The following is a 12,919-nucleotide window of genomic DNA, read 5'->3' as shown; positions in this document are numbered from 1 at the left end:
ATGGAATTAAAACCAAAACAAACTGCAAAACAGAGAACATCTTGAGATTTGTAATTAGTCCCTTTTCTTGTCTCATTTATATATAGAAATATATCTACATAGAGAAGTTAAAAAGTAATGTGAAGGATAGAAAATCAGAACTGCCTCCAGGTTTTAAAATCTAATTATGAAATGCTCTATAATTTTGAAATTCTGCTGTGAAAGTATATTTGTTGTTCCATCAGTTTTGTCACTTGTGCTTTGTCTTGTATATTATCAAATGTGATACAAAAAAAGTAATATAAAAAGTTCAACTTTGAAAAAGTAAAAATGGGATGAAATATATTTCTCTCTCCCCTCCAACTCAAAAAGCCAAAGCAAAATCAACATTTTTCCAATCATTTCCATTTTGATGGAATTGTGGCTTCAAAAAGCAAATGGTTCTGTCAAGGAATCTCGCACTGGCTCTATTGCTAAATCAATCATTTGAAATTAGAGACTGCATTAGGAAGGAACATTTCAGCATGATCACACACTAATTCTGTTTGGGTTTCTGAGTTGTTTTTTTTCCTGAAGAATCCCAGCCCCTTCAAAGGTGCAAAGTGGAAAGTGTCTTTTTCAGATACCTTCTCCTTCTTCATTCCTTAAGTGCATTTTCTGTCCGCTTGGCCTTGAATGCAGAATTACTCACTGGACTTTTCATGTTTTCTCAGCCATCTTACATCTGTGCTCCTCGTGAAAAACATGAAGAAACCTGCGTGACTTCTCCAAGAAATAAGCAATGGACTGTTTGCCCATCACAAATCTAAAGAACTAGTAGATGAAAATATAACTGATTATTTGGGAGGTCTAATTTAAAGAACATAGTTTTGAAGCTACTAGCACTTTTGAGGATTAAAGCATAGCATTTATTTTGTCTCAAACCATGACTTAGAGTGCACAATTCTTCTGAAAATCAGATAGTTACCAAATCAGACACCAGAAAATGAAGCTCAAAGTACTGTGAAATTTTAGTTTAAGTATTTTGACTGCTTCACAATTGGTTTCAGGAGAGAGTTCAGCATCAAAAGGAACTCCCTGCCCAAACCTCCACTTGGTGCTCCTCATGGGGGGTGCAGAGTCCTCAGGACAGGCAGGGCACAGCAGAGCAGGAGCTCAACCTGCCCCACTGACGGCATTTCATGAATGGCCTCAATAATTTTGTGCAATAACTTCATATCAAAGCACTCGAAAGTGAAACTAATCTTTGTCTTATCACATCTTTTCTCCAGTGATATTCGGTAATGAAATCTGTGTTTAAAAGCAATAAGAACAGCAATAGTCAAACTACTTATTCCAGTATGAATTTGTGTCTCACCTTGGTTTTCAGTTTTTGTGAATGCCTGCATGGCTTTAAATAGAAGGTTGGCAGGCTGTTGTGTCAGTGAAGTGTGTCATCCTACAGCCTCTGAGGAATGGACACACTGACAGGCTGTCAGCTGTCACAGGTGCCTTCCTAAACATTGTAATTTTGAGACAAGAATAAAATCCACAGCTGCTGCCATGTCCATTAGAAATGAAGGTAACATCAAAAGTGGAGACATATTTAGGAGCAAAAGTCCATGTTTCTGCACAGGGTGAAAAGAAGACAAATGGGCTCTCAGTAAAATCAGTAGGATATTGATTTTAGGACTTCTTGACTCAGCAGGTGCTGAACTCCCAAAATTTTTTTTTGCTACAGAAAGTTGTGAAAACAGTCTTTTTAGATTCAGGAAAGCTGTGAGAAGTGACCAGTCCACCTTAAAGAATCTGTCATATTGCTCAGTCCTGGAGCAGATGGACTGTTGGTCTTACCCAGAGACACATTTCTTGTGTTCTCAGAGAAAAACTGTTGTACTTATCTTCTGTGTTACCTAAGCCACTGTGTCTGGATGGGCTTTTAATGTGGACAAAGAAGGCAAAGCCCCATGACTGAGCTCAACCATCTTTCATTACAGGCTTGGCTAAATTTCAGCACCTCACCCCTCCTGAGGGTTTGAGAGGGCAGACAGGGAATTACCACTGCTTAGAGCACTACAATACCTTATTGCAGCCAGGTAAATTGATTGTAGGTGAATTTGAACAGCAAAGTTCCCATCTCTAGTCTCCAAATGCATCCACACAGGTGAATAATCCCTCCTTCACATTCCGGGGCACACATTGCTGTGTGCTTTGAACACCTTAGCAATGACAAATTCTCTCTGTCGTGCAGTATTGAGGAATTCTCAGATTTCTTCCCAAGATTAAGTAATGAGAACCAGCTCTCTGGCAGTGCCCCTTTTCAGTGAACTGAGATTCCTTCATTCCCTCTTGAAATAGATAGAATAAGTCTTTCAGGAAGACATTTAAGGACTCCAAAGGAGGTAGTTCTTATTCTAGCCTTAGTCATCTTTCCTTGCTAGTCATAAATATAGTTAAAATGCTGTAGAGTCTTTATGATTTTATAGCAAATCTTTTCTGCAATGACTCAAAAATTTTCTCTTACAAGCAAAATACTCCAAATTTATCTGAATTAACCTCATTCTGTTTTGATTGGATTCATCCACTTCTCTCATTCATTCATGCACTGTTGCAACTCAGCCCTGTTTTCTGCAGTTGCTACTCACTGCATCAGTCCAAGAAGTCAGCCAAAGTACTTTTTATTCTTTTTACTAAATGACATGTAAACAAAGGTGTGTAGTTATATATGCAGATGATCTCAGTTCTCACAGCAAAGATTTATATCGAGGAGTCCAATGTCTGATATTTTTTCCCAGTGGAGTTTACAGCACATGGAACACAGTAATAAAAATTTTGCAGAAGGAAATGGAATTCTTTCTCCTTCTAAATAAATATTTCCATGGACAGTGTTTGAAATAGGTTTGTTTTTTGTTTTTTTTAATTCCTCCTCCAGAAGCAGTACTTTACAAAAGCATTTGTTGTTCCATTACTTTATATAGCAGTTGAGAAACAATTCATGGCAATTCCTTGCCTTGCCTTTTGATATAACTCTCTATTACCAGCTTTCACAAAATGAATATACATTGAGTTCTTTGGTCATCTCCTGTGGTTAGTAATCATCAAATCCAAGCACATTGCAGTGGTGAACAATATAACAAAATCTTCAGGGTCTAATTTCCTTTAACTCCATCTCTTTTTTTTTTTTTCCTTTATTTTAAAGGTTTCCTGGGCACATTTGTTATGTCAGCTACCTACAATATAATTCAATGACTGTTCCATTAAAATAAAACCTGGTGCTAAGATTTTGTTGGAAAGCCTTGAAAATGGGTTTTGATATGAGAGGATGAGGACAAGTATGAGAAGAAAGTTGTCTTAACTTTTTCTTAGCAGATTAATTGTTTCCAGTTTTCGAAACATAAAGAGCCCTGGGAGAGATAAATCTGACTTCCTACATGGGCTGCTCTGTGATTCTGGGATATGTGTTGATATGAAAAAGCAGAAATCTCCTCCCAAGAGGGTCACAAGGCAGTTTTCCCCTGAGCTGATAAAAATGCCCAATACGTCTTTGTGTTACTCCCTCCAGTTTTTTTCACAGATTGCTTCATTTGTTGGTTCATTGCTCCCTGATTCTGCTCTTTCCATGGTTAATAAAGAATAGTCTCTCATTGGAGAACACTCATTGCTGGAATTCCCTCTTGGCTGTTTAAAGCCATTTCTGTGTCTTTTCTCCCTGTGATGTTGATCTTCAGGTTCCTAAACACATTTCTGCTAAAGGAGCAGCACCTCTGTCAACAAGCTAGGAATATCACTCATATTATCACACTGATCAGGTAGATCTGGAAACATCAGTGTTTTTAGAATTAGAATTTATGCCACCAAAAATTACTGCTTTCTTTTTATTTTTTTTTCTTATTTATTTTCCTGCTACCCAGCATCTGTTAGCAGGCATTTGATTACAGCAAACAGGTTACTCTAAGAAAAGATGGTGTAATTTTTTCTCTCCCTCCACTGAAAACTCAATGAATTGGAATGAGAATAACCGAATTGCTTTCACTGATGTTGGGGTTCTCACCCATGCAGATGAAATAAGCTTCAGCAAGGGTTTATCAGCATTTTGTGGCAGTGCTTGCTTTGGAGATTGCACGAGGGAACTACCTGCTGAGTGCAAGTGAGGTGTGCCTGACCTGCATCTATCCCTGGATCCATTCTAGAGCTGCATTTACAGATATTTACTACAGTTTCTCCCATCCCACAGTAATGGGGTGAGGAAAAAATGACAGGAGAAATTCTCTATTGAGTAAAAAATGAGCTACAGAACTTCTTGCCTAGGAATGAAGATGATGTGAGATCAAATCTACATCCTTTATCCAATTTCAAGTGCTGTCTAGGGTGTATTTAAAGAATTCTCGGATTTCACCCCACTACCAACAGCCCTAACTGGCCCTGAGGAGTGAAGTACCAGCATCAGCTTTGTCACATCTCTGTCCATACTGCAATTCCTCCTCTCCCTCCTGCATCTCCTCCTGCCCACTCCTGGAGTGTAGGAGGGATTGTGTCAGGGATGTGTGACAACTCTTGTGCAGCAGTACAGCACCCTGTGTGTAAAATCCTCTCTGATATATCTTCATATTCCTCGATTCGAGAGGGATCCTCATAAAAGGAGCCTGGCAAGTACAATAGGATGAATCCTCCTCCTCCACACACCTTTCATTTTGCTTTCAGAGGAACAGAAGTGAGGAATTATAAGGACATAACACAAATCTCTCTTTACTTTAGCCTTGATAAATTCACATGACAACCTGAATGTTTTTTGATCTCCTGCTTTGTAGGGAAACAGCTGGGCTTTGAAATTACACTGTAACTTCCAGCTTGATTGTCTTTATAATTAAGCAACTGAAAGCAAATTACCTGAGTGGCACTCCTTAGGGCCTTGAGAAAGTGAATGCTCCTGGATAATTTTCAGGTATGTCCTCATGAAGGCATCACTGAGTATCTGTAGCAACAGAACACTTGAATAATCTTAAGGGGAACATCAGTTATGTGCTGCAAATTGTGAAATAAAATTAGGTTAAAGCAAAGAAGCCAAAAAAGTTAAAGGAATTAGCTACACATCTCTCACTGAATATCAGCTCTGGATGCTTTTGCAATTCTCATTTCCATCTCTGGTTGAGTACAGACAATGTGCCATGTGCAGGTATTGTCTTTGCAAAAAGAGTATAATTCAGAGATTTAGCCACACTACATCCTCTTTTATTCAGTGTTTGACCACATTTCAAGAATGTTAAGGGTTGACTTAAATCTGATACAAAGGGGCATGGGGACTGTTAGAATAATTTTAAAACTACCACAATTTAAGTAAGCAAAGGGGCACTACAGAAAGAGCTACTACAAAATACATATTTTTCTAATTGCTTAAAATTATTTTTAAAAACTTGAAATTAAAATACCTGAGTTTATGCTGTTTAATTTACATCTCAATAGACATTGTAACTGCAACATTAGAAAGAAGTATTTGACACAACATTTGCCAGTCATTGTCATGCTACAAGTTGCAAGCTCTAATACAGACATAAGGAAACCAACAAAGCAGATGGTGCAAGATTAAGGAGCTAATCCATGCTGACAAGCTCATATTTCCCTTCCTCTTTTCCATTTCATTCTACCTTTTCATTTTGACTCTCTTGAATTCAAGGTCTAATTTTTGTTGGTAGTAAAATCTTCAAAGCTCTCTTTTTATACCTCTGGTATAGATACTGCTAAGCACATCTGTGAGGACATTATAATACAGGACAGAAGTAGACTTAGAGCTGCAATAAATCACCCCAAATCTATCAAACCAGTTGAGAGAAATTTCAAGTTTCTGGCAATCTAGCCCTTCCATTTTAATATTTAGCTTTCCTTCATCTAAATTAATGAAACAGGATGTTTTTATCAATATAAAAAAAAATTCTGTCTGTGTGACCTGTAGAAAATAATTGATGTAAATTATAGTGGATTAAAGTTGTCTGCACTGGATCTACCTGACACAGAAGTGAAGGATTTTGAATGACTGTGGATAATCAACCTTCACCAGGCCAGAACTCAGAAAGCAAGAGATTCCCACCTGAACTGGCTCAAATTGCCTGCAGTGCAGCAGTGTTGGCTGCTGCTGCTGCCCCATTTAGGTGTTTACAACATTCTTCTCACCCACTTCTTTCTCATCCAACACCCCTAAAACCACACACCTTCCTTTCCTTCCCCTCATTTTATTTCAAAAGAATCAATAGGAAATTTTACCCATGGGAAACTCAGTAAGAAAACGATCAAAGTCCTATTTCCAAACGGGTTTGTGATCTAATCTGAGATTCTGAGTGACTGAGTGGCAGTTTTAGCTCTCTGCTATCCAGTCAACATTCTACATCACTGCACTGATATCACAGCCATGTGAGCCAATTAACTTCAGCAGGTAAACTTTCCTTCCACCTCCTTCTGCCCCCACAATCAACTCTTTAAGGAAGGATTTTGATTTTGTTTGATTTCAGTTATCTTCATCTGATATGCAGGTGTGATGCCTTTGTGGGAGGTGAAACTGCAGCAAAGAAGAAAATCAAAGAGAAATGGGAAGAAAAGAAGATATGCTGAGGAATAGATTGAATTAATGGGTGTGCTTTACTCATTCTTGGAGTGTGAGGCTTTACACTGAGGAAATGCTCGATATAATGCAGCTTTTCATGCAGTGAGAAGGAAATGAAGGATGAAGCCAGAGAGAGAAGTTGTTAATAAATAGCTTTCAAATGGTGCTGCCTGTGAAACTGCTGCATTGAGAAAGTGTATTACTATCTCACAAAAGCCTAGATGAATATAAAGATTATCAGTGCTTTTAAAGAAAATATTGAAAATAACAGAACTAGGTGTAGGTTATGTAATGAAGGGATAAATATAAGAGTGCAGGTGAAAGGAAGGAATAACTGTCTTTGTGAGGTTTTTAATTTTTAAGAGTACCTTTAGCAAGGTAAAACATGCAACAAAGATTTATAATATCTGGGCAATGTGATTTCCTCTCTGGCATTCATGGAATTTGAGCTCTTCTCCTGGATTTGCCACTGAATATATTTTCTTTTTTCCCATCTAGACTCTAAATGGGAATTGCCCCTTTATACTTTCATATAACACCTGCCCATTTTTAGCCAGCATGATTCCAATACCAATATTCTACCCACAACATGGGCTTGGTCCACTCAATAACAATAGCAAAACAAATCATTATTTCAGGTGATTTCTATACTTAATTTGTCACTTATAACATATTTTCCTATTTTAAATCACTTTTAAAAAATACTTCCTTCAGAGTTTGGGATTTTTTTTTACTGTAATGGTGACAGACTGTCTCTGTTCCTGGAGTTGAATATTATACACATCTCATTAAAGGAGAACAATATGTGAACAATGTGAAATACATTTTGAAATTATACACCTATTTTTTTCCATTTCTAAGGCACTTTAATATTTTGTGATTAAAACCTCTACAGAGAAGGCTGTCAGTTTTTCCCCTACTTTAATTATAATTTTATGTTATTTTGAGCTCAGACACTTCCCCCACAATTCTTTTAGATCTCTCTCCTCACAATGATCACAGTCAGTGCCAAAGTCATTGTACTGGGAGTCTGTAGAGCAGCAAAATAATAATCCCACCATTTGCCCTAATTAAATATCTGCCTTTGGTGTTTTTTTTTTCCACTCTGCTCACAGATGCAGTGGCCATCTGCGCCGAGTTCCTCATGATGGCTTTGACATAGCTGTCACAGTTTAAATGTGACCAAATAAAAGTATTTAGAGCAAAGTGTACAAACCTCTCAGGACTCTGGAAAGACTCTCTTTAAATCTTTTCTAAAGTGGCTTCAACTCTTCAGTGCTTGCAGGCTGGAGGTCACTTGGGTGTGTTCTGCTTGTACCAAATCCTCACCCTGATTTCTGTGTAGCAGGTAAGTCTAGAAGATGTTGGGAAAAAATTCAGTGTTGTATAACAGAGAGTCAGGATCTTATCTTGGGTGTTTTCTTCTCTGCACATGTGTTGGGAATGAGCCTTGGATGTCCAGGCAGGAGAAATAAATTTCACTGCCTTGTGACTGATGTGCCACTGAAAATTGTCAGAGGTAGCAGCATCAGGTCAGAGCTTATCATGTCTCTGAACTTGCTCAAAATTAAAATGATATCAAATAGACTAATTTGGGATGGTGTTTTTTCCTCCAAGTGGGAATGTTTTGCTTTGGATGTGTCTCCCATGAAGGAAGGAGGGAGGAGATGGGATCCAACAACTCCAGCTGTCCCTCCTTCAAGCTGAATGCAGGGGACAGGAATGATTCCATCCTTGATCTTTAGGTATGGAAACTTTTCTGCTACAGCCAGCAAATAACTAGCAATCATTCTGTGGCAGTAATGCTTAATGAATTGCCCCCCCAAAAAAAGTTGTTAAAAGTGGTTTCAAGGAATTATAGTAAAACTACTGTCAAATCCACACTCCAAAACACACCGAATGTCTTCACATGGCCATTGAGCCTGATGCACTCACAGAAGGCTCTGTGCCTTTTAAAGGCAGCCTTCAGGTGAGGTGGGCCTTTGTGCTATTGAAACATCCCATTTTAAATGTACTTCAAATACAGAAAAGCTTCTTTTTCCGATTAGTAAGTCTTAAAAAGAAACGGGGCAGTTGGAGATGGTTTAAAGCATAGCAGAGGGCTGAGAAAAACTTCCTTCTCCTATCTGTGGTTACAAAGCACTAAAATTCTTTTGACATTGTACCTCAGAGCCAAACCCTGCTCTGTGAATAAAAGGAGGAGGAGGAGGAGATAAAGATGAAGAAATACAAGACTTCAACATGTGTTGTCTCTTAGGAACTCACTAAGGAGCTGTGAATAACATTTTTAAAAAATCTAAAAATTTTCCTTTCTACACGTACTGCATTCAGTCCTTTCAGCTGCTTTCCTTCCACCCCATGATGAGCTGTAGATGACTCAAATAATTTTGTGAGGGAGGTTGGGACACCCCACATGCAGCCACATTCAGAAACTCTCTGACTTTTGAAGAAGGATCCCAGATTTTTGGCAGCCTTGGCAGCCTTGATTATGCTACTGCACTACCTTTCAAATGAGGAAAAGATAATTTGCTGCGAGCCAGTGAGATTATTGCTCCACTGAAGACAAAAAGAGTTCCATCAGTTTATGCCTTCAGAAGATTTGGATCTGTATCTCTGTAGCAGTAACTTTACAAACAATTTAGCTGTGGCTTTTTGTTTCCAATTTCATGCCTTGTATGTCATAATTCTTCTGAAATAGTCTGAAAATTTCTGAGAGTGTAAGGCACAGTAGAGAGCTGGAGCACTCAGCATAAATTGTGCTCTCTCCTTTACCACGAGACTGAACACAAAACACAGAATTGCTGTAAAGGGCTGCTGTGTGATATTAGAACCCTGGGGCCCTTCAGACGTATTTAGTGCATTTTCTGCACTAAGGGAGTGGGAGGGATAAGCACATTCCCTTCTGCCCCTGCACACTGCATCGTTCAAGTGCTCATACTTCAAATATCTCATGCACTTCTACAACCCAATTGAAACATTCCAATTAAATCTAAACAGAAAGCAAAGTCAATGATGCAAGATTCTTATATCAAGGTATAAATATGAACATGGCAATCAGCCTTCAGTACATTTTCAGCTTGAGGTTTTCCATTCCACTCTTCACCACTCATAGAAGGAAAATCCTTCAGATCAAAGACAGTAGGAGTTAATAGGCTTATGGTTGAGCAGACATGGGAAAAATAGTATTTTTATTTATTTAGAGAAATCTTTTCAAATGTCCACTGGAATTCAAGTCCCCATTTCATTTGTAATTTGGTAAACAGAATAGATGCAAACGGAGTCAGGAATCCTAAATTCCCTTGAGTTCCGCCTTGTGGATGTAAATTACTTTGGAGGTAGTAGTATGATCAATCCCTGTTCAAATAGGCATTAATTTTCTTCAGACACTTCCTTATTACAATATTCCTTAAGCAGCAACCCTTCTCTTTCCATATCTGGACATTAGATCAACTCAGCCTATGCAGCATCTCTGTCTGTCTTTAGGGTGTTGGATTTCATTGATTCCAACACATTTTCTTAAATATTCATATAGCTCAGCCATTTAGCTCTGCCCTCAGTAAACAACCAGGCTGAACATGAGTTTCACCAGGGCCACTTTTCACTCCATCTTCCTAGAGATTAACAAAAACATCTCATGATGAGAGAGCAGATCTCAGGAGAGAGATCAGATGGGACACCAGGCTTATGCCAAGTCAGGCAAATTATTACAAATAGATCATCTTTACCTCAACCCCATCATGTATGTAGATCAGTTCAAGTAGCACATCCTGCACATTTTATTACATTTTTAAAAATGTTGTTTTTTAGCCATGGTAAGCAGAATTTTCAAGGTTTCTGCCCTTGGTTTGTGGCATGAAAGCAGCTTGTGTTCTTAGAGACTGTTTCTCAACAATCACTTCCCTTTACAAAGTTCAAGTCTCCTACCTGCTCCCTCAGCCTGTCACTAAAATCCTTCCAAAGATCTCAATGGCCTCACCATGGATATTCAGTACCACAGCACTTTGGCAAACACCTGGAACTCCTGAGTGCAATATCCCTCTGTTACGGAGTTTCTGCTCCTGATTTAGCCTGCTCTGCAGAGAAATACTTCCCAAAGACAGACCCAGGGCAGAGTTAATGAGCCACAGCCCCCAGCAGATGCACCACACCTGCATGTTGCTTCTGAGGTGGAGTTGGCTCTCTCTGCCTGTTTCCAGAGTCAGGACAAAGGCACACCTGGCTTCTTCTCATTGTCTCCACCTGGAAATCCAAGGAGGTGTAGAAAAGAAGCCCCTCCTTGTCTCAGCAATGCTATTTTAAGGCAATGCTGAACACGTGGTATTTTCCCAGGCCAGCAGCAATCCTCTGTGGATGTTGGTGAGCCGAGAGCTGCCCAGGGCTCTCCAGCCCATGCTCCTTTGCTCTCTGCTTTCCTTTTCCTCTGGCACTTTTATAAACAGCCACATCTTTTGTGTTGCCATCTGTCAGTTGCTGAAAGGGGGGCAGATGGAACCCTCCAGCTCATTTCTGATTTATGGTGCACTGTGCAGATCTGACCTCCTGTGCTTGTGCTCTGCATCTTTGAGCATTTTAAGTCACTCACTCCAAGTGGTGAAGGATCGAGGGCCAGGGAGCTCCCTCCCAAACCATCCCAAGGTGTGTCCTAATGCTTGATAAATTATTTGTGTTCTGCCTGGCACCGCTTTGGCCTGGGTCTGCACGAGCTCTCCCAAACACAGATTGCAGGATAGCATGGTTAGAAATATTAATTTTGTTTCCAAAGGAGAGAAGACAGTTCAGCCATGGTGAGACACCACTGGATTTCAAGGACAGAGGACAGACTCTGTAATTTAATAACGTAGCCACAGCTTCAGACAAGTGCTGCAGAGGCCTGGGGATGTGGTGCTGTCATGTTTGCAGCTCCAGCCTTCTGCATTTCTTCCATAACCTGCTTGGAGCAGCTCTGTGACCACAAACTGGGTAGATAGATGAGGTGAAGAGCATGGCAGGGTCACCACAGCTCAGGAGGGCTGACTGGAGTAAACTTCCCCTGGTACCACAGGTTACTCTCTGTCGCAGAGCAGAAAGCCCTTGCAAAGTGAGGGCCTTGCTGCTCTTGTAAAATTCTTGCTCACTTCTGGTACTTTGGCTAACTAGAAAAGGATTCTGGGAATGACTTGGCAAAACTAGAGGTGAAAAACAAGTTACATAATTGTAAAACAATTATTGGAACCAATCAGTGCTCACACTGTGGTTGGTTACCCCTGATGCTGTTCCTATCCTGGTCTGTGGTGGTTGGTAAAGCACATTTGTTGTGCCTCACAGGTATGTAAACTCATAACAAACTAACAGTTTACGAGCCCTGGATTTTTGCAACAGTGTCTTTGCCATACCATCATGGAAATCGTGTATTTAACAAGGCAACTCTCCTTTTCTGGCAGGGGGAATCTCAATTTCACATTCTGTCTCCTCGTTTCTAACCTTTCCTTGCCCTGGAGATCTGCTCAGAAATGTGTCATCATCCTAGTGTCAGTGACATTCACATTCCCTGTGGCAGCCTGAACACACATATTTGTTTATAAAAGCAAATGGTATGAAATTTTATTCACTGTAATGGTAGGAAAATTTACCTGGTAAAATACTTTTTTTTTTTTTTCCTGCAAGCACAGTTGTGAGGGGATGCAGATTAGTGGCTACTGGCCTGGGAATGGGTCTTCTGTTTTAATCTCTGCTTCTGATTTTTATTGAGACACTGAACTGGACCTTCATCACTTTATCTACCTCACCCACATCTTTGGGAAGGCTCTACAGTCACTAGCTGTATGTTCATTTTCCAGCACATGGTGCTCACTTAAATGAAGCACAAATTTAATGCCTAAAAAATAAACAGTTCAAATTAGACAACTTAGTCCTCAGCTAGATGTCCTACACAGACTGAAGTTTCAGATAATGTAAAAAGATCTAACTGGAAAAGCAGAAAAGAATAACAAAGAAATGAGTGTCCCATTAATTAGGGAGGAAGATGACTTAACAGAGAGTGGTGGAAAAACTTTCTTTTTCCTTGTTATTTGGGAGAAATGATACACAATTTCCATGGTGTTATTCTGTATTGCACTTCACAGAGTTGACAAATACTTTAATAACCTGGCAAATAACTTGCCTTGAGGATGCCAGATGACACCCATTTCATGTCCTGCCACAAGGCATTCTAGCCATCTACGTGGTATAATGATGAAAGGTTGCTGGTTTATTTATAAAATCAGTAATGAGCTCAAAAATAATGGTGTCATAATTGATTTAAAATTGCTCTATTAGAATGATTTGTGCTCATTATACAAGCTCAAATTGGTTTGAGGGTTCATAGTCACTGTCTTTTGTCTAATTTTAAAA

Source organism: Lichenostomus cassidix, chromosome 4 (assembly GCF_008360975.1).
Source record: "Lichenostomus cassidix isolate B80296 chromosome 4, HeHo_3.0, whole genome shotgun sequence".
Taxonomy (NCBI): Eukaryota; Metazoa; Chordata; class Aves; order Passeriformes; family Meliphagidae; genus Lichenostomus; species Lichenostomus cassidix.
Note: the sequence above shows the minus strand (reverse complement) of the source record.